This window comes from Anomaloglossus baeobatrachus, unplaced genomic scaffold, assembly GCF_048569485.1.
Source record: "Anomaloglossus baeobatrachus isolate aAnoBae1 unplaced genomic scaffold, aAnoBae1.hap1 Scaffold_84, whole genome shotgun sequence".
Classification (NCBI taxonomy): Eukaryota; Metazoa; Chordata; class Amphibia; order Anura; family Aromobatidae; genus Anomaloglossus; species Anomaloglossus baeobatrachus.
In genome coordinates, this window is record NW_027445228.1 from 36,543 (window position 1) to 41,992 (window position 5,450).

At 52.9% G+C, this 5,450-nt stretch overlaps 1 long non-coding RNA gene across 1 annotated transcript; it reads left to right on the forward strand.

Moving 5' to 3' along the window:
* The first annotated feature begins 423 nt into the window (after positions 1-423).
* On the forward strand, positions 424-4,458 carry LOC142288559 (uncharacterized). Its single transcript, XR_012749313.1, has 3 exons — positions 424-795; positions 3,100-3,231; positions 4,280-4,458. It is a non-coding gene; the product is annotated as an uncharacterized LOC142288559 (long non-coding RNA).
* The last annotated feature ends 992 nt before the right edge of the window (positions 4,459-5,450 follow it).

Here is a 5,450-nt window from a genome sequence, read left to right on the forward strand (position 1 = left end):
TTATAACTGCATTTCCTGCCCAGCGTTCGCATTCTTTACAAAGCGAACGTGGTGGTCTGCAGCAGTCAAGCACCCACCATCCAGCCAGCAATCTCCACTGCCCTCTAATCACACATCAGCATCCAGGCCACATTATGGGAGCATCAGAAAGCAGAAGCTCTTCAGCCGAGGGATCAGCACACTCTGACTCACACCAGGAATGCAGGGACCATCATGGGCACCTTTCCCAATCTGACCCTAGCAAGAGCACGGAGTTCCATGGTGAAGAGGATCCATCTTTACCCCTGACACCGCCATGCTCCAACCTACAGCTACAACCGCAGGAAATCCAAGGTACTCCTCCATTAGATTTACCCCCCCTGCACCCCCTGCCAACCCCTGCAATCCATCCATCGCCCATCCTGCCAGCAAGCCAACCGCAGATAGAAGCAAGGCACTCATCACGCGTGGGGTCAGCCGAGCCAGGATCATCAGCTCTCCATCGTAGACCCCTTAGGGGTCATAACCACAGAAGATCACCGTCCACTTCCCGCAGCAGAAGCCGAGATAGCCACGGGCGTCACTCCCGGCGCTCACGGCACAATCACCATTTCCGTTCATCCAACCGCAGCAAGAGATCATCCCGCAGGAGACACCACACGCCATCCAGCACTGCGTCATCCGACTCTCGCCGCAGCCGCTCACTAAGCGGCCCTCCAGGCGAAAGGTTTGCTAATCACCACCACGGCAGTGAACCACTACCCGAAGAACTACCCCAGATGGCGGCGCCAGAGGACCAACCTACCACATCGGCCGGTGAGTACAGCTTTACCAGCGCTTGGGCAGGGGGGACCCATCCAGGAGTAATGAGGGAAGCGGTTCGTTCACCGTCGGGACTAGTTCTAGTTAACCCCGCGTTCGTAAAACGCCAAGACATAGCGCATCAGCGCCCTGGCCTACACAGGGACATGTTCTATTGTGGTGTTTCACCGCTTGGAACCCACCTAACCCCGGAAACAGTCCAAAAAATTTGGGCTAATGATTATGTGGATATCTGGTCCCTAATATCTGCGGATCAAAACACCGTCGACAAGGAGAGACGAGGCAACGACCGCCAATTCGCTAAAAAATCCACCGTAGCCAAGACCATAAATAATTGGTTGCAGGCTTTCTGCGTTATGGGGTGCGTGATGGGTCAGAAGCACCCTGAACGATGCTCAGAACTCTTCACTTACTGCGACACCATTTACAACTCCTATAAAACCCATGGGGGATCAGCGTGGTGGAAGTATGATGAAGAATTTAGGAGACGCCTGGCACTCCAACCACAATTGGGTTGGGGTGTAAAGGCAACCGATTCGTGGCTCAGACTCATGATGGCGCAAAAGTCCTTTCAGTCCTTTCCAGGCCAATTTTCCCCAAACCACGGCACACCGGGAGCCGCAAATGTTCGCAGACCAGGTTGCTGCTGGCTCTTCAACGAAGGCCATTGCAGGTATCAAGGTCTCTGCAAATACAAGCATGAGTGTTCATCCTGCGGGGGAAATCACACCTCCACCAAATGCGATAAGCAAACAACAAGGCACCATGCAAAAAATGCACCACCAGGTCCCAAGGACCCCAGTGATCGTGCACGAGATGGAGCCATGGCTCGAACGTTACCCCAATAAGGCGGCGGCTGACACCATCAGAGACGGTTTCACCCACGGTTTCTTTATCCCCTTTAATTTCTCCTCAGAACCAACCTTTGCCCCCAACCTAAAATCTGCCCGGGACCTCCCACAGGTCCTGGAAAACAAATTACTCAAGGAAGTGGCACTAGGCCGCGTAGCAGGCCCATTCACTAAATTACCATTCTCAAACCTTCGCGTTTCACCCCTAGGGGTTGTGCCTAAAAAAGAAAAGGGTGAATTTCGCCTCATACACCACTTATCCTTCCCGGCCGGGAGGTCAGTGAATGACGGCATCCCCACAGAGGACTCAGCAGTGTCCTACGCGTCTTTTGACAAAGCAGTCGGGCTGGTACGCAAAGCAGGGCAAGGAGCATTAATGGCTAAATCGGACATAGCGTCCGCCTTTCGCCTGCTACCAGTGCACCCTGATTGTCACCACCTGCTAGGGTGCTATTTCAACAAAAATTTCTTCTATGACATGTGTCTTCCCATGGGTTGCTCCATATCCTGCTCTCACTTCGAGCTCTTCAGCACCTTCCTAGAATGGGTGGTTAAGGACGTGGTAAAGATCAAATCAGTCACCCATTATCTAGATGATTTCCTGTTCGTTGGCCCCGCCAACTCGGAAACATGCGCTATTGCGTTAAATTCATTCCAGGCACTAGCGGACAAATTCGGGGTTCCGCTGTCAAACGAAAAAACAGTTGGCCCTGTGACATGCCTTTCCTTTTTGGGAATTGAAATAGACTCAATTACCATGATGTTTCGGTTACCACTGGAAAAGGTCCAAAAAACAACATCGCTCATCGACGGGTTCTGTGCGGTTCGTAAGGTAACCCTGGCGCAAATGCAATCTTTATTAGGCTTGCTCGCCTTCGCCTGTAGAGTCATGCCTATGGGAAGGATCTTTTCCCGTAGGCTTTGCCTGGCCACTAGGGGCATAGCTGCCCCCCACCACAGGATTCGCATCACCAGCGCCCTACGGGAGGACCTACGTGTATGGAGGTCTTTTCTAGCTACTTACAATGGACGCACGTGTTTCCAGGAACAGGAGGTTTCCAGCTCTGACATATCTCTATTTTCGGATGCTGCCGGGTCCACCGGATTCGGAGTTTTCCTTGGTCCCAAGTGGTGCGCTAGTCGCTGGCCCCAAAAATGGCACTTGTCAGGTTGGACAAAAAACCTCACTTTACTTGAGCTGTTCCCTATAATTGTAGCTACGGATCTTTGGGCAGATCAGCTGGCGAATAAACGAATCTGCTTCTGGACCGACAACATAAGTGTCGTCCACGCCATTAACCACCTGGCATCTTCTTCCCCGCCAGTGATCAGCTTACTGCGCTATTTAGTCCTCAAGTGCCTCGAGCATAACATCTGGTTCAGGGCCCGTCACGTGCCAGGGATCGATAACACTATTGCTGATGCCTTATCACGTTTTGAATTTCAGAAGTTTCGTGTATTACATCCGGAAGCGGACAGCATGGGCCAGAACTGTCCACAGTTCCTTTGGACGGTCCCCGAGGACAGCTGATGCCTTTGGTCCAGGCATCTCTAGCTCCATCTACGTGGCGTTCGTACGGTAAGGCTTGGAACGAATGGTTAAATATAGCACAACCGCTGCCTAGCCAGGTGTCTGCTTATTTTCTCAGCAACTCCGTTGCTCGGTATATAGCGCATTTGCATAGTAATGGCGTGTCGGGTATAGTAGCGCAGCAGCGGCTCGCAGGCATAGCCTTTCACTTCCGGGTTCGTGGATGGCCTGATGTCACCAAGGCCTTCTTGTTTACGCAGGCCGTTAAAGGCTGGAAGCGGAAGCGTCAGTGCACCGAAAGCAGAAGGCCCATTTCATTTGCCATCCTCTCAGGCATAATAAACCAGCTAGGCGACGTATGTGCCAATGACAGCGAGGTCCTCTTGTTCTCAGCTGCCTTCTCGCTTGCATTCTTTGGGGCTTTGCGAATCAGTGAATTAGTCAGCAGATCATCAGCTCGTCCCGGGGGTCTGCTACGCGATGACGTTATAATTTGCAATGGTGGAGTACGAGTTCGCATAAGGCGCTCTAAAACAGATCAGCTCGGTAGAGGAGTTTGGTTCCCCATTTTCCCGTTTCCCGGCCCCCTGTGTCCCATCTTTATCTTGCAGTGTTACTTAGAGTCTCGGGTTCCCAATAAATTCTTTTTAGAGCACGCGGATGGATCCCCGCTCACGGCAACGCAGTTTTCAGCCTTGCTAAAAACGTCACTTTCCAACCTGGGCTTGCAGCCAGGGGATTACAGCACACACTCCTTCCGCATAGGCGCAGCAACCGAGGCAGCAAGGGCCGGCTTCTCGAACGAGGAGATACAGCGGATAGGGCGTTGGAAATCAGACTGTTTCTTCCGCTATATTAGGCCAGATCTAATTTAACCCCCCGATCCCTGCAAACCACCAAATTTTACCACAAGTTTTAACCTCGAACCAGCCTCAGCAGTCACTACATCTTTCCACATCCCTCAGATAACTAATCATTGCTAACCGTTCAGTCCCGTAGTTCCGCCACCAAAAGCTATGACAACACTAATGCAATGATGAACGCTGACACTGTGATAACTATGCTGAGTACAGTTGCTAACAGCTTTTCTTCCTAGATCCGGCGAGACCTAGCATTTGGATCCTAGGTCACTCACACATATTCTGGGCAGCACGGCGGGCCGAGTCGAGACCAGGTGGAAGCGAGCTGGGATTTCATCACCTCAAGTTCCATTGGAGAGGAGTTCGGGGCATGGCCTGGACACAGGTCCTGCCCGAGGTAGTGAACATAGCAAGGATAGCCACGGGCCCAGTAGTGCTAGTCATCCACGCGGGTGGGAACGACCTGGTAAATGTGAGGATCCAGGAACTGCTTGCGGTCATGCATGCAGACCTGGATAGGTTTAGCGGCTTCTTCAGCAACGTAGTGGTGGTATGGTCCAGTATATTACCAAGATTAAGCTGGATAGGGGCAAGGAACATAGCGGCTGTGGAGAGGTCAAGGCGGCATGTCAATATGCAGATCGCCAAATTTATAGCATCAGGAAGAGGGATAGTGCTGGGACATGAGTTGCTGGAATCAGAGATCAGCAGATTGGTGCTAGAGGATGGTCTTAGCCTCAATGACATAGGTCTGGATATTTTCCTGTCAGACATCCAGGACGGGGTTGAGCGGGCCATGAGGGCCCTGTGTGGGGGTCGCAGCTCAGGCGTGGGCCTTCGCCACTCCGTGGCCGGTGGAAGAGGGATTTGGTGAGAGCCAACCTGCCACGGACGGCCGTAGGCATCGGGCCTCCTCCCTCAGGTTTAAGGCGGATTTGTGCCTGTGGTTAAAGCTGTGGCCAAAATATCAAGCAACCCCTTTTTTATATCAAAATTGAATGGTGTTACGTGGATACCTTCAATAAAGAACAAAGAAAGATATTCCATGTGTGGTCTCCTTCATTGCGCGGTGGGGAGGGGGAACCGGTTGGTGGGTCTCGGCAGTCTGGAGGGCACTGCGGCCGCTGCCGCTGCCCCTGACTGCTGAGCCCCTCGCTACGTCCCCCCCATGGTCACCTCTCCCTCCTCCCCACTGTGCAATGCCCCCCGCTGCCCCCCTTCCCTGCTGGGACCTCCTACAGGGCATATAAACAGCTGCCGGAGTCCCTCCTTCCTCTTACCACATCTGCCCTCAGGGTGAGCATCGCCCGCCCTCCCTCCCTTAAGAAGGTTTTGTTACAAGTTCGGAAGTCACAGCCGGTGGAAGGGGGATTTGGTGAGAGCCAACCTGCCACGGACGGCCGTAGG